Source organism: Equus caballus, chromosome 22, assembly GCF_041296265.1.
Source record: "Equus caballus isolate H_3958 breed thoroughbred chromosome 22, TB-T2T, whole genome shotgun sequence".
Taxonomy (NCBI): domain Eukaryota; kingdom Metazoa; phylum Chordata; class Mammalia; order Perissodactyla; family Equidae; genus Equus; species Equus caballus.
In genome coordinates this window covers 36,751,557-36,774,196 of record NC_091705.1, presented here as the reverse complement: position 1 = coordinate 36,774,196, position 22,640 = coordinate 36,751,557, and the positions used below count along the sequence as shown (strand labels likewise).

The window sequence follows — 22,640 nt, the reverse complement described above, 5'->3', positions numbered from 1 at the left end:
GTTGGCTGAGCCGTCAGCTGGGGCTGTCCTGGAGGCATCCCACACTCCCAGCCAAGCCGATCTTCCAGATGCGTGAAATAACTCCGAGCCGCGGCCGACTCTCCGGTGCCAGCTGTCATTCTGAGTGCAGCCTCACCGTGCACCGGACGCACGCCGGGTCCTTCGGGTGACCTGGCTCCTACCGCTGTCTGCCATCACATCCCTCACTACTCAACCCTCCAGCAATGACAACATTCTACCTGTCGTCCCGCTAAAGCAGCAAGCTCCTTGCCACCTTGGGGTCTATGCACAGCTGTTCCCTCTGCCTTTGATGCTCACCCTGCCTCCCTCACTTACTACCTTCTCGCTTGGGGTGTGGAGTTGGCTCAGCGAGCAGGGCCATGTTCATGGGTTCTGTGTTCACTGACTCTCACAGAACCACTGCAGGTGCTGGAGAATAGAGACTCTGAGCCATGCCGCCTGGAGGAGTCCAGCAACGAACTTGATTTAGGTTTCTGAATATGTGTCATGAAGTCACTGCCTCCAGGAAGTCTTCTGTGACCGCCACCACCCTCCCTTACTGGAGCAGTTTTCACCGCACCCTGAACTTTTCACTCATGGCCTTTATTACCATTGCATTAATAATTAGCTGAGTATTAAGTTGTGTAATGCTTACCTCTCCCATGAGGCCCTTTATAGTAACCATGAGCCACATGCGGCTTCTGAGCACTTGAAATGCGGCTTGTCCAAACTGAGATGTGTCCAAATACAACCCAGATCTCAAAGACTTAGTATTTAAAAAAATGTAAAATAACGCATTAGTAATCTTAAAAGTATTGATTATATGCGGAAATGATAATATTTTTAACATACTGGGTTCCAATATATTATTAACATTAATTTCACTTGTTTCTGTTTATATTTCTTAATGTGGCTACTAGAAAATTGAGAATTACACACGTGGCTGACCTCTCTAGCTCACATTATGTTTCTATCAGACAGTGCTGCTTAAAATCTTAACACGCCCCACGAGGAGAGAGTTCATCACTACATTGTTCCTGCTCTACCCCTCGTGCTTAGAACAGTGCCTGGCACAGAAGATGTGCTGAATAAGTGTTTGTCAAATGAATGAGTGAAATTTAAGAGACGGTAGGAGCTCGCCTTGTGGGTACCCCAGTTGTCAGGAACAGTTTGCTTGCATTGCATTTTAAAGTTCTCCCCACGGTCCCCGCTGCTGCATCTGTGGATTACATGCCAAGTCCCCCACGGGCCCTGGCTTTCTCTTCAGACATGATCCCGTGAACACGGCCCGGCCCCTGCTTGCTGAGCCAACTCCACACCCCAAGCGAGAAGACGAGTCTTGAGAGCAATGTCCGCAGCGACCAGCGGCCAGTCTCCCACGAAAGTCAACAGACGGTGGCTGGGGAAGCCTGTCAACCTTGACCGGACAAGCACATTCTAGAAAGAGCCACTCGTCCTTGCAGGGAACGGCATGGCGGACGGCAGCCAAGGCGGGTGAGGCTGTGCCAACCCGGGGAAGTCGAGAGGCCGAGACCAGAAGTGTCTGGGAGGCTGAACAAGCCCGGGCCCAAACCAACCAGGTGGGGTCACCTGCCTCCATCCCACGCCAAGGAAAACAGTTCTCCGAGACGAGACAGGGAGAAGGTGCACCAGGTCAGACTCGGGAGCCAGGTGGCACGGGGGCCCTGAAACCGCCGTGACTCTGCCGCAATTGGGGGCTGCCCCCTCCTGAGGCTCTGGGGTGCCCAGGACCCTGACGGCCCCACTGGCCTGACACTCTAACTTGGACCCATTATTGGGCTTAGAGTCAGGGAGAGAAGATGAAGGATTTGAGAAGAGAAACCAAACTCGGCGTCTTGGCCCCTTTTAAACTGGATTTTAGTTGCTCAGCACCAAGCTGGCTGTGACTTGAACCCCAGTCTTGGTGCTTGTATTTCTGTTTCACAGTGAACAGCAGGACCAAAAGCCCACACTTAGCAAGGGATCACCACTGCAGGCTCAGTGCTAAGTTTTGACACAGATGCCTAATGACAAGAGGCAACACGGTACCTACCGCTTGCCAGCAGCCCCGACGGCAAGTGGCAGAGGCAGGATTTGAACCCCAGCAGCTGGAGCTGCCGTCCCGTTCACCAGTTACATGGGTTTGAACCCAGCTCTACCACCTACTTGCTGTATCAAGCTGGGGAATGTAGCAGCACTAAGAACTGGCATTTTCCCAGCATTTACTAAGCTCCCATCAGTCACCGCTCAAGTGTATTCCTGAACGTACTGTGCACGGCATCCTCACAACAACCCGTAGCTATCATTACCCGATAAATTCAAACTCCAGCAACTTGGCTCCCACGGAACCACTGCAGGTGCCAGAGAACACAGACTCTGAGCCACGCTGCCTGGCGGAATCCCAGCAACAAACTCGATGATAGCGGTGACCTTGGGCAAGTCCCTTATCCTCTCTGGGCCTCAGTTTCCACACCTGTAAAATGGGGATAAGGGTACCTACCAGTGGGGTTGTTGTGAGGGCAGTGAATGAGTTAATCCTTGAAAGCCTTTAGCAGAGTGTCTGGCAAAGAGGAGGCGTTCAAAGAAGAGCCCAAAGTCTGTCGTCCCTGCAGGACCTGGGCCACAGGGAAGGTGACAAGTCGGGGTCAGGGCTCCCCAGGGAGGCGGGAGGCAGAACCTGAACCTTTCAACCGTCCGGCCCCTCCACCCCCTGGCACTCTTGTGGGGACACACATGCCGTCAACGGCTACCGCAGGCCCTCTGCGCGCCGGGCACGACCCAGTCCCAGCCTTACTCTCCGATGACCGATGACGGACTCCGGCACCCCCGGGGCCCCCGGGCTCCACCGCTTGCCTCCCCTGAATCCGTTCTCCACCCTTCTGGAGTGAGATTTTTAAACATAAATCTGACCTTGTCATGCCCCCATTAAAACCTCTTTAATGGCTCCCCATTGCCCTCGGGCTAAATTCCAAACTTTCACAGGGGCTAAAAACAGTGGCTTTCAAACTCTTTGACCAAGACTCACAGTGAGAAACACACTTACGGTGCAGCGCAGGGCACACCTTTATAACACTTGAAATAAAAGTTCAAGAAGCCACCTTGACCTCTTGTGTGACACACACGAGTATTTTCTTTTCTATTCTTTTCTGTTTTCTTCCCAGGGCCAGCCGCAGCCCACCAAACTGATTTCACAACCCACCGATGGGGTAAGACCTGCAGTCCGAACAACACTGGGTTAGGAGCTCCCAGACCCAGGCCCTGGCAGCCCTCAGCCTCATCTCTCCCCACCCCCTCCTTGCAGCCCAAGTTCTGGTCCTGCCCAACCTCCTGCATCATATTCCCTCTTGCCACTGGGCCTTTGCACATGCCGTTCCCTCTGCCCAGAGCTTCTCTGCACATCAGAACCACCAGCTCCACATAAGTGAACGAGCATGGCCGTGTCTCAATAAAACTTTATTTACAAAAGCAGGCAGTGGGCCAAATCCGGTCCTTAAGACACAGTTTGGCCCCCATGCACTACAGTGTAGGGCTTAAGATCTGGACTACTGGAGCCCATTCATGTGACCTTGGGCAGGCCTCTGTGCCTTGGTTCCCTCGCTCATCAGCGGGAATCACAAAGGCATCTGGTTCACAGGGTGGTTGGGAGGATTAAATAAATTAATGCGCGTTAAGCACTCTAGCCAGTACCTGGCTCTCGGTAAACACATCAGATTTCAGCTACTTTCATGATTACCATCTGGAAGCAGACAGGCCTGAGATCAAACCCGAGCTGCTCCTCCTCCTCGGGGTGTCCTTGCACAAGGAGTCGCTCTCAGCCTCCACTTGCTCAGCTGTAAAATGGGACAATAGTCCCCAGCTCCAGGGTTGCTGTGGGATGAAAGGAGTGCACTCACGCCAAGTGATCTGCTGGAGTGAACAGTAAGCGCGCCACAGCCAAAGTCAATATTATTATTCCCCAGAATGACACCGAAGGAAAAACAGAGCAAATCAAAACAGAACTTGGGTGCGTTGCAGCCCTGGCCCTGAGCTCAGGCTGCCTGACCCAGCCTGCATCTGGGAGAGGCGGCCTGAGGGGCCCTTTTTAAAGTTGTCTTCTTGCAACCCTTTCCACACACCTCCTTTCTGAGATCTCAGGAGGCAGAGGAGAACATGGGGCCGGTGGTTCCCAACATTCCCGGGCGCCATACCTCTGCATCCGGAGTTCCTGACGACTTCAATGGGACGGGATGCCTGGGGACTTTCAGAGAGAAGGGATGCCCTCAATGACAGCCGGGTACTGGGCTCAGTAAATGGACAGTGGGCGTGGGGGGGGTGGGAAGAGAGACTCTTTTCCTCTGACACTTTCATATGCCAAAGTGGGAACAATTGAAGGGAGAGGTGTGTGTGTGTGTGTGTGTGTGTGTGTATGTGTTGGGGGTACAAGTAGCAAAGTGATGCAAGAAGAAGGAGAGGACCCTGTCGGGGGCAGAATGGAGGAACAACACCTCACTATCATCAGCTAAAGCAGTGACGGGGCAATTTTGTCCCCAGGGGACACTGGGCAATATCTAGGGACATCTTTGGTTGTCAAAACTTGGGGAGGAGGGCTACTGGCAGCTGGTATGGCATCAACAATGCCCAGGACAGCCCCACGCAACAAAGAATTCTCCAGCCTAGAATCTCCGTGGTGCCGAGGCTGAGAAACTCGGAGCAAAGGGGAAGAATTTTACTGTACACGGTGACAGAAGCAGATGCAACTGCAAAGAGCTTCCTAACTCAGGCAGATCCATTTTTCACATATTTATTCATCCGTTCACCACTTACTTTTTGAGCATCTACTACAGTCATGCATCACATAGGGACATTTCGGTCAAGGACGGACTGCAGACATGACGGGGGTCCCCTAAGACGAGCACCATAGAGCCTGGGTGTGTAGAGGCTGCACCATCCAGGTTCGTGCAAGCGCACTCTGCGATGTTTCCACAGCGATGAGGTTGATTAGCAATGTATTCTCAGAACGTATCCCATCGTTAAGTGACTCATGACGTATGTGTTGGGTGATGAGGAATAAATGAGGGGCCCTCATGGGAATTTTATCTCTCATTTCCATACTGCTTTCACATCAACTGTCAGTGAAAAACTATATACGGTCATGTTTTTCTCATAATGATAGAAAACATGGGCTCAGATTCATCAAAAATCATGAAGTTTCACTGCAACCAGGCCTGTTTTGTCTCGCACCTAACATCTCCATCACGATTGGGAGGTGGCTGGAGATGAGGACGTTTCCGACGCTTGTCTGGGCACTTGGATCTTCCCTCCTGGGAGCAGGAGAGCCAATGGACAATGCCGGGGGAGGAACAATCCTGGAGAAGCGCACCCTGCAGCAGCGCGGCCAGAGGCGGAGAGGGAGGCCCGGGCGCAGGCACAGGGACCGCTTCAGTAGGCTAATGTCCTGGGGTGGGCAAAAATGCCAATGCTGCAACTCAGGGCTCGAGGGGGGAACGAAGTGCCTCTAGAGCTCCTGCTGAGCCATTCTGACAAGCTCAGGACGGATGCAACTGGATGAGAGAGGGGAGGGGCTGGGAGGACGCAGCCGGGCTTCAGGGCTGCTGGCGGGAGCCGGGAGCGGCTGGCAGAGTTCACAGCCCGCAGGAGACACCTGGCAGGCACAGCACAGGGTCGGGTTTGGGACAGACGCAAGTTAGCTGCCTACGTACACCGTTCATGAGAGACCTCCAGAAACCTTCTTCATATACTAATTTCCTGTGGCTATTATAGCAAGGTATGATAAACTTGGTGGCTTAAAATGACAGAAATTCATTCTCTCACAGTTTGGGAGGCCAGGAGTCTGAAATCGAGGTGTCAGCAGGGCCACACTCCCTCTGTAGGTAAAGGGGGAGAATGCTTTCTTGCTTCTTCCAGCTTCTGGTGGCTGCCAGCAGTCTTTGGACTGTGGCCACATCACTCCAATCCTCAAGACCAGTATCTTCAAATCGCTTTCTGTTCCATCTTCACACTGCCTTCTCGTGTGTGTGTGTGTGTGTGCGTGTGTGTGAGAGAGAGACCTCCCTCTGCTTCTCTCTTACAGGAACACTCATGATGGCATTTGGGAGACACACACAGATAATCCGGGATAATCTCCTTCTCTCAAGATCCTTAATTTAGTCACACTTGCAAAGTCTCTGCTGCATGACGTAACACTTACAGTTCCCAGTGATCAGGCCCAGGTATCTTTGGGGCCATGTTCCGTCTACTACACCTAGAATGGACTGATTTTTACAGAGAAATTCTGACAAGGTTGGACAGTCAGCTTTCCAGTTGCTGCATGACTAGAAGCAGTAGAAAAAGAGGCAGAAGTCAAGCTATCTGCGGAGGCAAAGGGCCCACAGCAGGTCTCAGAGCATCACAGCAGCAGAACAGCACGAGAAGACACGTTTACGGCAACCGGGGTAGCATTCATCGAGGGCGTCCGCCATCCCAGACCGGGTGGTAACTGCTCTATCTCAACTAAATCATTTAATTCTTGAGGCAGAGATGCTTGTGTGCTCACCAAAATCCAGCTTTTCTTCCTTCTGAACACAGATCTAGACGATTTCCCAGCCCCTCCTTGCAGTTACGTGCGGCCAATAAGTGAGTTCTGGCCCACGGACCATGAGCGGAAGTGACATTCAGAACACATAGGCCTGGCCTGTAAAGACGCTAACCCTTGATAGTTCCCTCTCTTTCCGCATCTACCTGCCGAACGGACTCTCCTCTGAGGCACTGGAGGAGGTAGGGCTACACAACGGAAGGAGCCTGAGTCCCCAGTGGACCCCATGCAGGACACTGATCCACCAGGATCACTGTAGTGGTCTTTACGTGAATGAGAAATCAGCTGTGATTGCGTTAAGCCCTGAGACCACAGGATTTATTTGTTACAGCAGCTGGCATTACCTTAACCAAGACAGTCTCTGCACACAACGGAAGTTCACGCAGCCCTTGAAAACAGTACGTAAGAGTTATTCTACTTGTCTCAGAGGCAATTCCATAATATCGCTGAGACGGAAAAAAAAGATGCTCAGCATGTAACACATCATCTTAGAAAAACAACCAGTGAGTCCTCCTTGCCTTCTCCTTTCCTCCCAAAAAACCCCAAATCAAACCAAAAAGCGACTCCAACCAAACCAAAATCCATCCGTTTAGGAACACACGAGTGTGGAGAAAAATGTGGAAGACTAAAAGGTCAGGGGTTGGCAAACTATGGCCCACGGGCCAAATCTGGTCCACTGCCTGAGTTGTAAATAAAGTTTTATTGAAACACGGCCGCACCCCTGCTTTACGCACTGTCCACGGCTGCTTTCATGAATAAGGACCGAGTTGCAATGGACACTGTGTGGCCCGTAAAGCCATAAATATTTACTATCTGGTCCTTTATAGAAAAAGTTTGCTGATCCTTGTTCTAGGTGACCAACATAGGAAAAATAAAGATTATCTATATCCACAAATAAACCACTATTAGTAATCAGGCACATGTGATTGAGAGGTGCTGACATGCAAAAACGTCCACAACTTAAACGTGGAAAATAGTAAGTTAACGTGTGTAAAGTACAATGCCATTTTTGTAAAAAGAAAACTATACAAATTTGTAGGATGGCTGAGTATATGTTAAAACTCATCTGCAGGTGTGCCCACCCCACAGTTAGTGGCGGTCACGTCAGAAGAGGGGACCTGGGGACTGTCCACTTTCCTACTTTATATACTTCAGTGTCATCGTAATGCTTTACGATAAGCATGTTAATTACTTCTGTAATGAAAACTAAAGCCAATAAGGGGAAAAAAAAGTCACAAGAAACTTGAACGCAAAAGCATGTAAATGATGCTGGTGCAGCGGAATTGGCTGAAGGCACTTCTCACAGCTCTTCAGGCTGGGGCCTGGCGGACACACAGCAGGTGCTCACTAAACGTATGATGACTACGTGAACCAGTGTTGAAGAAAACGAAAAATACAGCCAAAGAATGAAAAGAAGAGAAAAGAAAAGGAAACCCCACCTCCGTCCGCTCATCCAGCAGCACCAGGAAACGAACCCAGGCCGAGAACGTGCCTGCAGGACACGCCCATGTTGCATTCTGACCTTTAGAGCAACCAAAGGTACTGCTGGGGCTTCCCCTCCCCACCCAAATGAAGGCAAACAAACAAACAGAAAAGCCTAGAATAAGTCCTCCGCCAAAAATGTTCGCTCCAGCCTCCCCCTGGCATCGCGCGCGCCTCTTGGGGGACCGGAGCATCGTCAGAGCACATTCGCCCTCAGGCCCGTCCAGGGTTGGTGTGAATGACAGCTCTGTGCGAGGCTGGAACAAGACCACGAGGAAGAAGAGGTGGCTCCGGAAGTTTCCGGGCGTTTCTGGGCGTTTGAGGAACAAGGCACGAGAGTTTCTAGAGCCCCTCTCCAGCCTGGAGGGAGGAGCATCCGTTTTTATGGTTGCTGTTGTTTTAATACAAGCCACTCGTCAGCATGATATTTCTGGAAAGACGCGGCATAAAAATGATATTAATGTGTTCCCTCAAAGGGAGCTGGCTGCCCGGAGCCCATCTGCCACGCAAGTCTTTTGTCTGTAAACCGCAAGTCCAAATGAGCTGGAATTTAGAGAGAAACAGAGCTGTGTGGGTTGCAAGATTGCCCCTTTACTCTAAGCTCCTGAACTTACAGATTTTATTTTTCTTAATTGTTCTCTGTCCTTCCTCCCTCCCTCCTTCCCTCTCTTCCTCCTTCCCTCCTTTCATAAGAGTTTACTGAACTTTTAGGATGTACCCAGCACTGTTCTAGGTTTGGAGGAAGAAACAGTAAACAAAACAAAGTCCCAGCCCCCTGGAGTTGACATTCTAGAGGGGAGAGAGACAATGAACAGGGGGCATATAAATGTTCTAGACATGGTGACCAGGGAAGGCATCTTGGAGGAGGTGACATTGGAGCAGACACGTGATGTGGAAGAACCAGTGATGTGAAGAAGATGTAGGGAAGAGCCAACAGGCTGAGCAGCATGTGCAAAGGCCCTGAGGTGGAAATGAGCCAGGTGTGTCTGAACAGAAAGAATAATAGAGTGGCTGGGATGTGGTGCGTGAGGCCAAGATGGATAGTAGAGCGCACCCAAGAAGGAGCCAGGGGCCAGATCACGCAGGCCCTCACAGCCTTGGGAAGGCTAAGTATACCGGGAATTCACCGGAACATTTTGAACAAGAGAGTGGCATGATTGTTCCTAATGAGAGCTTCTTTGTTCCAACTTAATCATGACACCCATGCCTATTAAAGGAAATGTGGAAACCAGAGAAAAGAAAAAGGAAGGGAAAATGCCACCGCGATCTTAGCCTCTACAGCTGTGGTTCTCAACCAGGGTGGTTGGTCCCCTGGGGAGACTGAACAACGTCTGGAGACATTTTGGTTGTTACAATGGCGGGTGGCACACCTAGTGAGTAGAGGCCAGGGATGCTGCCACACACCCTAGGATGCCCAGGACAGCCCCACGACAGAGAATCCAATGTCAGTATCACCGAGGTTGAGAGACCTTGCTCCAGGCCAACATTTTGGGACATTTCCCCTACCTCCAACCCTGCTAGTTCTTCTGTGCATTTATTGTTAGGGTAGATGAGCGCCCACTGAGCCTTCCACATCGATGCTGCACTTGCCACCGAACATGAAGACATAACCATGCCCCAGATTTTTTTACAAACACTGCCCATGACAGTATCATATTCCTTAGGGTTGGGTACCATAACTGGGTTAACATGGTATGGTCATTATGGACACAACTTCTGGGCCCCTCCTACCAGCTGAGTTAACCTGGGGAGTTACTGAGCCCTGTGACCTCACTTTCCCCACGTGTAATGTGGGGTTAACATCTGCCTCAAAGAGTCGTCATGAAGATTAAATGAATCAGTATACATAAAGCACCAAATAGCGGCACATTATTGAGTACAAGAGAAACGTTAGCTATTATGATGACTCAACTCTCTCTCTTTTGCTTTTTTCAAGCTTTCATATGAGAAATAATGCTGTTAAAATATTTTTAAACTAGTGTTCCAGGACTTCAAACATCAGGTCTCTTAGAGTGGGATAAAATTTGAAAATTGAATTATATGAGTTGTGCAAAACTGAAACAGAGTGAAATGGAAATATTGATGAAGTCTCATTTTCCATGTATTCAGAAATAGAGTGATTCCTTTGCTTTCATTCCCTGGGGAAATGCCTTAAGTTTTGCATCTTAAAATGACTGGGAATGCAAACTCCTCCACAAAAACCTTAGGATGCCCTGCTTCCACACCAGTGGGGCTGACCCAACATGAGGTTCTCGTAGAGCAAGTGTGGGAATCCTGATTGCATCATCTGAGCCTTGATCCAGCTCTACCTGAATGCAGCTAACCCTGGATTCAGTTCCTTCAGCCCATAAATCCCCTTTACTGGCTAAACCAGTTTTAATTGGGTTTTCTGTCACTTGTAACTGAAAGTCTTGACTGTGAGAGCAGGTTTGGCCTGACATTCTCATACTTAGCAGGATAGTTTCTAAGGCATTAAACTCTCCCTGCTCCCCAATTTCACTGTTAACTTCCAATTTTTCCATAAAAGAAACTGAGTCCTGTATGGTTTTGGAATTGCTTTATGAAGCACATTATAGGACATTTTCAAGCTGAACTCTTAAGCCTTAAAAATAGGGTCTAAGCACCCATAGCAACTGAAAACCTTGTCTTTGGGATAGCTAAGATGGCAGTTACGAATGCCATTCACCCAATATTTCAGGTTTATCTTTTGGGTCCACAGTAGGACTGCACTTCTTCGCCCTGTTTAAAGTCATGGTCATGCAAGTTGCTTTGGCCGCAGATGTGTTAAAGGCAATGACGAGTGATCCTTCTAGAAAGACACCTGGAGAGCCAGCGTGTGATGTTCTGTAGCATCGGGGTCCTCGGGTGACCCAGGAGGGACACAGAGCAGGAACAATAAACAAACATGTGCGGTGTTAAAGTCACTCAGATGTGGGGTTCTTTGTGACCACCGCAGAGTCCAGCCCATCCTGACTGATCTCAACAGACAACACAAGACTGAACCGCACGTGGAGAGAGTAAGTGTTGTTTCCTGAAACTTGTGTTTATATGCGTGTTTTGTGTGTGTGTATGGGGGGGGGTATGTCTGTATGCACACATAGTTTTCCTTTTTTACATCATTACAAAGTTGTAATAAACATGTTTCTTACTGAGAATCATGGTAAAAAGTATGCAAAGGCGGTGGTCTAGAACTTTGGGAAAACTTAGGGTCCCGAACAGAACATCTAAGATATTTGGACGACGAGACCAGAGAACTTGGGAGAAAAGGTCAAAGGAGGTGAGTTTGCAGAGGCTGGTTTGGACACTCTTTGTGTACACGGGAACAAAAAAGGGTGTTTTCCAGCCATGCTCCAACTCTCTAGGGCAGGTGTCAGCAAACATTTCCTGGGAAGGGCCAGAGAGTAAATATTTTAGGCTTTGGGGCCCAAGAGGTCTCTGTTGCAACATCCCAACTCCACCGATGCAGAGGGAAGGCAGCCAGAGATGATACAGGAGTGAGGGCGCCCGGCTGCGTTCCAGCAAAACTTTATTTACAAAACAGGCGGCTGGCCGGATCTGACCGGTGGGCCGCAGTTGCCAAACCCTGGTCCAGAGAAAGGGGCCGAAACCGGCTGAAATATCAGGAGGACTGCACTGGGAGGACTAAAGATGAGCTCCTATTAGAACAAACCTCCGTCATCTCCATCAGGGGCCAGGAAAGATGGCCCGCGGGCCACATTCCAGCTGCTGTCTGTGTTTGTAAATAAAGTTTTATTCGTTTACGTGCCGTCCATGGCTGATTTCATGCACTGAGTGAAGTCCAGCAGCGGCAACAGAGACCATCTGGCCCGCAAAGCCTGAAATATTTACTATCTGGCTCTTGGCAGAAAATGTTTGCTGACCCCCGGCCGACACGGCCTCGCACACGCCCAGGTTCACGTTCAAACAACAGAGGTCAGGGGCTCAGGGCGGCCCCAGGGCCTTATCCAGAAAAGCCCTTAGAGCAAAGGGAGCCCCGAGGAGAACGATATTTTTAATAAAGTAAATAGGCCAAAAGCCAAAAACGCATCAAAGGAGCCCCGGGCCCGGCACCCTGGAGAGACTCTGACCGCAGTGACGCTCAAGAAGTGAGTTCACAGCTAAGACGTGCGCTGTAAATGTTAAAATAACAAGAACAATAAATAGTAACAAAACACAAAGCCACGCACGCCGTCTCCACCGGCAGGGCTGCCCGGGGTTTCGAGCTCAGCAGTACGAAGGGAGCAGCCCTCCCCATCGATGGCCCGACGTGGCAAAGGGCTTGACAGTCCAGAGGGACCCGGCGGGCGTGGTCCAGAGGAGGAGGACGTTCGAATCCAAGCCGGCACTGGAGACAGACAACCGTGGCCGCGGGGACTCCAGCTCCCCTGGGAAATGGGAGCCGGCTTCCGAGGCCCACACTTATCCTGGGGACCCTCAGCACTCAGGGAACACTGGCTTGTCCCACCATGAGCCCCAGGGGGACAGCTGTGCGTCTTCCACCCTGTGAGACCTGGGCGGGGCCACATCGGAGCCGATGGCTCCACAGGACTGTCCCAGCCCCCCACCCTCTGTGGTGAAGCTAAATCCAAACACGCAGCCGTCCTATCAACAGCTCACTACACAAGCTGCCTAGGCAGGGGGGAGCAAGATGCACTCCCCCCGAACACGCCCAGGAGTGCCTGGCGCAGCCACAAAGGGGACCGTGGGGACCCTTCGAGCATCAGAAAATGCCCCGGCGATGACCCGAGTGGAGTCACGAGAACTCTGCACAAGCCCGAGCCCCAGGTCCCCGAGCAGTGGAGGACGTGGATCGCAGTCCTAGCACTGCCGCAGCGTTCCTGCGGCTCGGCGACACCGCATGGCTCTGCGGGGACTCGGCGGGGCGGCAGGCAGAATAGCTTCCCCGTCACAGGACGGAAACACGAGGCCTGGGAGAGGGGGCTGGGCTCTCCAAGGTGCCCAGAGGTGGTTAAAAACAGGGAGCTTGAGCTTTCTGAAAGTCCATCAGATAACCACCGAGAGTCCAGCTGCTGCGGCTCCACGTGGCCGAGTCCCTCACTATTACTGTTAGCGCCAGGCAGCCATGCCCACTCTAGCGCCCTGTGCGCAGCAGAGCAGAGCCCTGCCCCGTCTGTCTGTTCCATCCTCTCCCCTTTCGGGGCTCTACCAGCCAATGCTCCGCTGCTGCTGTTCATAGGGTTGTCGTGGCCAATTTTTTCAGAAGGGGGTGGCCGGGTCCTTCTTCCTCGTCTGTCCAGTCTGGAAGCTCCGCTGAAACCCGTCCACCACGAGTGACCCTGCGGTATCTGAAGTCCTGGTGACATAGCTCTCAGCAACCCAGCCACACGCAGGCACCACAGTGTGACAACCGACAGATGGGAGTTGTGGTTCCCTGACCAGACATGAACCCGGCCCCACAGTGAGAGCACCGAATCTTGCCCCCTGGACGCCCAGGGCTGGCTCACCTCTTCCCCAGCACCGAGGAATGGCGGGCCCTGTTCTAAGCACCGCACACAGACGATCGCCTTTATTGCACAAACCCCGATGGTGCAGAGACTATAATGAACCCCATTTTACAGCTCAGGAAACAAAGGCCCAGAGAGGCGAAGGCCACCAGATAAAGGAGGGACCCTCCCACCATTCATTGCAGGAGGCACATTCTGTACTAAGATCCAGATGAATAGCCAGAAGACGGCACACGTGTACCTTCACCATTTACGCTCGCCTCCTTTTCCAGCTGACGCCTCTTCCCAATATGCAGTGGCTCTGAAGCTCTGAGCCCCGGCCGGCAGTGCCAGGCACACACTCTGTGTCCCCCGCCTCAGGGGCCCCTCACCCCAACACTCTGAATGGTCCCTCCTCCCGCCCCCCGCTATCCCATTGCCCAGATGAGGACAGTGAGGTTGCCACCGGCCTGGAGCTAGTGCCGTCCTCACAAACCGGCCACAGAATTGGAGATGCCCACTGCTGGATGGGACCTTTGGGCACCTTGTCCCCAGCCCGGCCCCGTCCTCAGGCTGGAGTGAGCAGCTCCCGGCCGCACACTCGCCTCCCTGTCTCAGCCGTCCTGAGGCGCCCCGGGCCAGCGGAGAAGACAGAAAGGGGAGGAGGCTCCGAGGCACGAGTTCCCTCGGGGCCCAGGGTTTGGAGGCTCCGACATGGCCGGGAGCTTTCAGCATCCACCCTGTTTGTTTTTGGCACCAGCCAACTTCCTGTACTTGACAGAAAAAAGCATCTTTTTAAAGAGAAAGAAAAGGAGAGAGAGAACACGAGCCAGCAGGAAAAGATCAAAACAAAAGTGTGCAGAGGGCACCAAGCCACGCGAGGTTCTGTCACAGAAGGGCATTTTGATGAATTACGCCCAAATTACGTGGATTAAGTTTCCCTTAAAATTCTTACAGCTTCGGAAATCAGCGAGGAGGGGTCATCCAGGGCCCAATCGATTCTGGCTTCCTTCTGCGCACTTCGCTGCCATCCTTTTTCGTTTGGGTATATGTCACGCTTGAAATCTTTCAGGGAGAAAACAGTTTGAGCTGGAAGAAATTCATGCTGAGCACAAGCTGGCCTCCTGGGTGAGCCTTTCTGACCACATCCTGGATCTGGGACCCCCTGTGCCCCCTGATTGCAACATTCATTCAACAGCTGACAACAGTAACCGGGCCCAGAGAGCACCATGCCTTGGGCTGGGCACTTCAGTGGATTTTTCTCGTTGAGTCTCATGACAAGTCTGTGAGATATATATTTTCTCCATGCCAGCAGAAACTGAGTCTTGGAAAGAGCAAGCTCATTTAGTCATTCAACAAGCATGAACACTTACCGCTTATGGGCACTGTGCTCAGGCCTGCAGGCTAGGTCAGGATTTCCACTGACACTACTGACATTGGGGGCTGGATCAGTCTTTGCTGAGGGGCTGTTCTGGGCACTGTAGGATGTTTAGCGGCACAGTCAAACGTCCCCTGGCGGGGCACAGTCCGCCCTGGTCAGGGAGCGCTGCTCTCTGTGGAATCACTCAGGGAATCCTGCGAGGCAGCCTCTGGGTGTCCTCACTTTACAGATGACAGCACCCGGCTGGGGGAGGTCAAGTCTCGTGCCCTTCCCCAAGGTCACACAGCTAGTGCCAGAGAGGGGACTCGCGCCCAGCGAGTCTCTCCCCAGAGCCCGGGTGTGTCATTCCTCTCACGCCTGACCGCGTGGGTCAGTGCATCTTGGAAGACGTGCAGCTGGTTGTTGCAGGCCTTTGAGATGCTGGGTGACCCCAACTCCCAGGTTCTCTTGCCTGCACCAAAAATGTCCCCAAATGTCAGTGGGCCCTTTGCCCCATTCCTCATCTTTTCTCTAAGAGGGTCTCTCTGTTATAAGATGGTGCTTTTCCTCAGATTCTCCTCTGCCCCCTCCTTGGTGAGGAATGTTCTAGAAAGAATGTTAATAAGAATGCTAGTAACGATCACTTCACGACAGACACGCACTTTCACAACAGGAAGAGCCAATGTCTGCTCCAAGGGCTTTGCTGATATTTCATCTACTCCTTAGGACAAGTCTCTGAGTTAGGGGCTGTGACTATCTCCTTGTTACAAATGAGGAAAGTGAGGCACAGAGAGAGGAAGTAACTTGCACAGCTGGAAGGTGGCAGAGCCGGTACTCCTAACCACTCTGCTAAACGACCTCTCTTAATAGTGCCGACTGAAGTGTCTTAGGCATTTGACAGGTTGTAATGCATTGTTTTTGAGCCACAGCCCTGGCAGGTAGGCCAGGATTTGAACCTGGGCTGGTGGGAGTCCACGGCACAGCTCCTCCCTGGGCACCACGGGGCAAGCTGGTCTCCTCACTGGTGCCCCTGACCCTTCTTCTCCGCCAAACACACCTTGGCAGCTGGCAGGCTCGGGGCTTCTGGAAGATGGGATGACTTACACAGCTCTCACTGTCGCCCGCGTAGCTGTTGACGCTAAAGAGAACAATCAGAAACGGCACTTCCAGGTGGCGAGACAGATGGCGAGTCAGGAGGCTGAGGAGCCGGCAGGCACATCTTCCACCTCGGGGTCACCGGCTGGCCCTGAGGGTCGCCCGAGCCGGCGGGCACCATTCCTCGCCCACAGCTGTTGGGGCCTCGCCTGGGAGAGGCCTGGAGGGGCCTGGGGTGCTCAGGCCCGGTCAGCGGGAGACAGCTGGCCACAGCCCCCAGTGCCACCAGCTGCCTGGAGCTCTCCCCCGCTCCCTCGGATGGCCTGTCACCTCACCCTCCCAGAGTCCTTTGCTTGGGCCCGGCCACCCTCACCAAACAAAGCCTTTAACCCCTCGAGGGCCAGACGCCAACAGAGCTGGGCCTGAGCCCCGGCGAGACGGCTGATCTTCGTGCCTTTTCTTTTCCATCCTTATCACGATTCGAGTTTGGGGCCTGGGCTTATAAGCCGTGTGACCTCAGTAATTAACATTGTTGTTCTTTTCATTTATTTTAAACTAGTAATAGTAGTATTTGCAGAGTGGTGAAAAATGTGGGCTCCGGGTGCAGAACCCCCCGGGGGGGGATTCAATCCTGGGTCCCCACTTAGGACCAAAGTGGTCTCGGGCCAATGATTTAACCTCTCTGTGCTTCTGTGTCCTCATCTGAAAAAGCATCCACCATGACAGCCACCCTCGACGGCTGCTGGGAGCATCCCGAGAGGTGACTTGTGGGAAGCACCACTCCAGGTACACAGTCAGTGCTCAATAAATGTTACCTAGGACTAGTCTTGGTTTGCGTTTCCGCCCCTTCTGGCGAGGAAGCCCTCTATCTATTTATTTACGTTTTTAAATTTGGGTGAATCCCTGAAAGGCCAGATCCTCCCTTTTCTCCTCCCTGAAGCCTTCCGGGATGCCAGCGTGGGCATACCACACCTCCTGAGCGTCTTCTCACAGATCTTGCACAACACTGGGCAGCGGTAGCTCCTTCATCTAATAAGAATCAGGAATGGCTACATTTTATCAAGCACTTACTGTATATCCAGGACTGCCCCCTGCTTAACACATACTATCTTATTTTACTTTCCCCTCAAACTTCCTATCTCAATAATAGATCCGTTCTACAGATGAGGAAACAGAGACGGAGAGAGGTTAAGTGACTTACCCAAGATCCCAGCAATAACACACGGAACCACTGGCCCTTGAACTTCCTGGCGGGGGGGCAAGCCCACTGGGGAAGGTGGCAGGGCTCGAGCTTTCCCTGCGTCATCTCTTACATAGAGAAGGCAGAGAGCAGAGAGCTCTGATGTCGAAGAATATCAGCACTGCTTTCTCAGACCAACTCAGCTGCAAACAAATTAGTTTCTGTGGTAGGGATTTACCATAAATCATTTTCTTTCCCTGAAAGATGCATGGATTAGTCAGGATGCTTTCTGTGGCAAATGACAGGAAATTTACCTCCAAGTGGTTTAAGTAAAAAAGGGAACTTATTGACTCATGTAACTGGAAACCTTAGGAGTAGCCAGCTTCAGACATAGCTTGATCAAGGGATTTGAAAAATAATAGTCATTGCCTCTCTCCCTCTCTCTCCTGATTTTGCTTTCCTCCATGTTGCCTTCGTTTTAGACGATCCTCTCCCCTAGACTGCTGGCAAAGATGTTCCTTGGCACCTTCAGCCTGACCCCCTGTGACCCCAGCCAGTGGTAAGGTAGTACCTTTTTCCTAATAGTAGCTAAATTCCAGCTAAAATTCAGGAATTATTCTGATTGGCCCAGATTGGGTCATGTGCCCATCCCTGAACCAATCACTGTGGCTAGGGTGATGCTGTGCACTCATTGGCCAGAACTGAGTCACATGCCTGCCTATGGTGGGAAGAGGGGAGTCAGCCCCTTCCGAACCACCTGGACTGAGAATCAGGAGGGAGTGTTTCCAAAAAGACAATCAAGGTGCTCCTGTGTCAAGAGAGAGAATGGATCTGGACTGGCACCTCACAGTCCAATAGCAGAGAGGGACGTATGAGCTCATCGTGGAACTACGGGGTCATGGATAAAATAATGAAACTGTACAACACACAGGATGAGAACAGAGGCAAAGGCAGGCCGCCTGGGAGTGGATGAGGGGCTCCTCAAGGGGAAACCAAGGCAAGTTACCAAAAGAACAGGAAGGAATGTCAGCCTGCCCCAAGCCTCAGCGGTCTCTCTGGGCCTGGCTTGGAATGGCAGGTCTGGAAGAACCAATGGGCTAGTTCTCTTCGTGACAACCCTGGAGGGGGTGTGCCCACGTAAAGATGGCAGAATAGACATTTGAACGACTTGCCCAGCTGAGCAGCGCTGGAACTGAAACCCAGGCAGCGGGTTGCCGAGTCTCAACCACCATGCCGAATACCCCTCCCGAGAGAGGCAGAATCTGAACCCCACGATGAACCTGTCCGTGGAGGAGCAGTTCCCATCCTCACGCTGGCCCCAGCACCACAAGCTGGTACACAGAATTCCAGACCGCAGCCCCCACCTCCACACCCCCACTTCTTAAAGACACTTTAACCTCCTTCTCTTCCTAAATCTGACCGATTCCCTCTCCCTGGCTCCTTCCCACGTCCACAACCAGAAGGAGACTCAACCTTCTAGATTTCTCTTCCATCTCTCCCCTCCTCTCCATCCCAAGGCCAATACTTAGTTCAGGACGCACCCTCTGTCTTGCTGGGACGATGCACAGCATCCATCTGACTCTCCCTCTGTCCGTCCTCTGCCCCCTCCAAACGTCTGACCATTGCCCTCTGCAGACAACATTACACAAAATAACTGGCCTGGCTTCTTCAGAAAACCCTAGTGTTTCAAAAGACAAAACAAAACAACAACAACAACAAAAACTGAGGAACCTGCCCCAGGTTAAAGGAGACTAAAGAGACACAACTAGTAAGTACCAGGCAGGATCCTCAACTGGACAGAATGAGTAAGAAATTTGATCAAAGGACACTACGGAGACAGCTGGAGAACTCTGAAGATGGACTGACTATTAGAGAGGAGTATAGTATTAATAATGACTGCCCTGAGTGTGATAACAGTATTGGGGTTGTGCAGGAGACTGTCCCTGTTCTTAGGAGATACACAATGTGGTGACTAGCATCCAAGAGGCCACACTGATCTCTGCATCCTCGTCTTTGTGCCTCTGTGAAGTCCCCTCCCACATGGTACCAGGGTTGGTCTGCGCGACCAATAGAATTTGATGGAAGTGAAGATATGTCACTTTTGAGATTAGGTGAGAAAAGACTGTGGCTTTCACCTTGCCTTCTTGGTGCCTTGTGTCCCCCCACCCCCATCTCATCATCTGCTTTGGGGGAAGCCAGCTGACATGTCACCGACAGCCCTACGAAGAGATCCACCGGGAGAGGAACTGAGGTCTCCCACCAACAGCCAGAGGAGTGAGCTCAAACGATGCCAAACATGAGAGCAGCCCCAGGTGACACCCTGATCCCAGACTAGTGAGAGACTCTGAAGCGGAGGACCCAGCTAAGCTGCATCCAGATTCCTGGATTCCCCACAGCACTAACATCGAATAAATATCTGTGTTTTTTAAAAGCCATTAAATTCTGGGGTCATTTGTTATGCAGCAATTGCTAACAGCTACACACATGGAAATATGGAGGGAAGAGTCAGGATGTCTGCAAGTAACTCGCAAACGGTTCAGCAAAAATTTATAGAGAAAGAAAGCGATAAAGCAAATGGGGCAAATTTCTAACAACTGGTGAATCCATGGGACAGGTATATGTCTGTTGTACCATACTGAGAAATTTTCTGTAGGTTTGATATTTTCTAAATTAAAAAACTGGAGAGAAAAAGAGAAGAGTATAGACTTTGGAGCCAGGCTGCTGGGGTCTGAATCTGGACTCTGCTGACCGGTTCTGTGCCCTTGGGGTCACTAACCTCTCTGTGTCTCGGTCTTCTCATCTGTACAACGGGGAGGAAACAGCACCTTCGCACAGGGTCGTGGTGATGGTTCAGTGGATTGATGTGCGTACAACTCTTCAATCAGGGCCTTTCCCCCGAGATCCCACATTACTACGTCCTGCTCACTTCGTCCCGGGAGCCTGGCACCGAGACCTGGCTCAGAGTAAGCCCACAAGAAATATTTGTAGAAGGAGGGGATGAATGAAAGGGTCAGTTTTCTAACCAGTGCTTTGCAGGCTTCTCTCGGTTTTGAAGAGTTCTTCTGTTAGCTCATGTGGCCAGAAAAATCTCTCTGGAATTCAAGAATTCCAAAATGCCTTCCTGGAAGCATATCCTGAACGGTTGGATTAAAAAAGAAAAAAAAAGTCAAAGCGTGATGAAATACGTGCATTGGACTCCCAGACTGGAAAACCAAGCAGAGACGGACAATTATAGTTTTCTGTTGCAAACAACAAGGTCATTCTCTAGACTGGCTTTCCTGTGTTTCAGGTGGAAAATCGCCACTAATCCCCAAACAAAAGTTTTCATAAGGTAATAGTAACCAACATTTACCAAGTGTGTCCACTGTCCCAGGCACTGTTCTAATTGCCTTATATCTAGTAATCCATTTAAGCCTCATGACAACCCTAGAAACTAGTAGTGTTATTCTTTTCACTGAGGCACAGAGAGGTGAAGTAACTTGCTTAAGGTCACACAGCTTTGGGAGTTGTGATCTCAGACAGTCTCGGATCAAATCCTTATAAATTAAAAATGTATAAAAATTATAAAATCCTTATTCTCCATGAAGTTCCACCTATAGGTTCACGTACATGAATTCAACTCAGTGCCCCAACCAGCGGAGACATTTTTCCTTCTGAAACGTGAGCAAGATATGTCTGTCCTTTTTATATACACAGAGGGATTTATTACTTTGCAATCAAACTGCCCCAGAGCAGTGTTGTCTTTTTCTTCACAGGGTACGGCTGTCATAAATTAAAAGGCTCCCCATTCGGCCGGGCACTTAGCTGAGCCACTTAAAATCACTTTGGACTCTCCCCTCAACTGACCTTTCCAAACGGTTTTCCAAGCATCCTTGCTTCTGGGACCCGAGTGGGGTTGATCTCAAATAGCTTTCCTCTTGTAAATACAGCCACAAATTATTCCAGGCATGAGGGAGAAAAGAAATCCCCGAGTCAGGAAACTGAAACACCAGCTGGAGTCGCATTCTGGGAGCGACAGAAGCATCAGGGGCAGTGGGGCCTGCCCCTCAGGTTATTCTGGGAAAAGCGGGTCGGGGAGGAACCAGCCTCATTCTCTCGTCTTGCCTGGAGAGGGTTTGGGGCAGTTTTCCTCAATGGATGTCTTTTCACCTCACCCAAGGAGCAATATTTAATATCCATGTGTTCTAGGGGGAAAGGCATCACCCTTTGTGAGGGAAAATGGTGTCCCTTTTGTCCCCAAAACCAAATGTTGTCATTTCCCCTCCAAGTATCTGATGGGAAAATGATGACACTGATAATAGCCACCATTTAATAAGCCCTTATTATGTCATAACCTCACTTAATTATCACGATCACTTCTACTCATTAAAAAGATACTGCTTCCATTATTTATTTTTTTGACATATATTGAGAGCATGCTGTGTGCCAGGAACTCTTCCAAGCACTTAACATGATTTATTTAATTCACATAGCAGCCCTTGAAGCAGGGACTAATATTAGCCCTGTTTTTTCAGATGAGGAATCTGAGGCACAGAGAGGTGACATCATTTGCCCAAGGTCACACAGCCACTAAGTGGTTTAGCTCTCTGCTCAGATACACATTATCTACCATGGTCCCCATTTTCCAAGAGAGGAAGATGAGTATTGGGAGGTGCCTTGAAGACAGTCATAATAACAATAGTCATTAATATCACTGCCGTTGGTTGAGCATTTCTTATGTGCCAAGCACCTTTCGGGCACAGTCCCATTTCGTCCTCATGACAACCCCACGAGGTAGGGGCTATCAGTAAGCCATTCGACGGAGGAGACAGAGGAGAGAGCTGAAGAAGGCCACACAGCCAGTAGCGCATGGAGCAGCAAGGATTCAAATCTAGGCCGAGTAATTCTGTGGGTGGCAGCCTCTGAAGCAGATGCTACAAAATTGCTGCCAGTATGTGCCCTGAAGGGGCATGAATGGCAGCCTGGAAGTCCGCTGCGAGCACTCTCTGCGCACCGCTGGCTGGGCTTTGAGCAGAGCTGTGATTCGGGGAACCGTGCTCCCCACCTCAGCTAAGTCTTTCCTGCCTGGACTGGTGCACCGCCTCCCCCTGGCCTTCCTGCCTCCAGTCTGGTCTCCCGCTGCTGCCCTTGGGCATTATTAGATCATAACCAGGGACTTAGTTTATTCACATAGTAGGTGCTCAGCAAACATGTATGGGATGAATGAATAAACTCTGAAACACAAATTGGACCACAGCCCTTTCCTCTTTGAATCACTGGGCATTCAAGGCCTCTGGCCTCCTGGCTTCTGCTCACTTCTTCAACCTTGCTCACCTACGCATCTCCCGGTCCAATTCCCCGTGCTCCACTCATGTGAGCACCTTTCTAAACATGTCATTGTATGCCTCTGGGCCTTTGATCATGCTGTTCCCTCTGCCTGAGATTCCCTTCCCCCATTCCAGTTCCTGTGTCCCACCGGATCAATTCTCATTCAGTCCACACAACAGACTCGAGTGAACCATCTTCTGC

General features: G+C 51.0%; 1 protein-coding gene across 2 annotated transcripts in view; it reads right to left on the bottom strand.

Annotated features, from left to right (window-relative positions):
* Positions 1–22,640, bottom strand: part of EYA2 (EYA transcriptional coactivator and phosphatase 2) — a 253,768-nt gene that overhangs the window by 198,616 nt on the left and 32,512 nt on the right. The gene's annotated exons all lie outside the window — the stretch shown is intronic.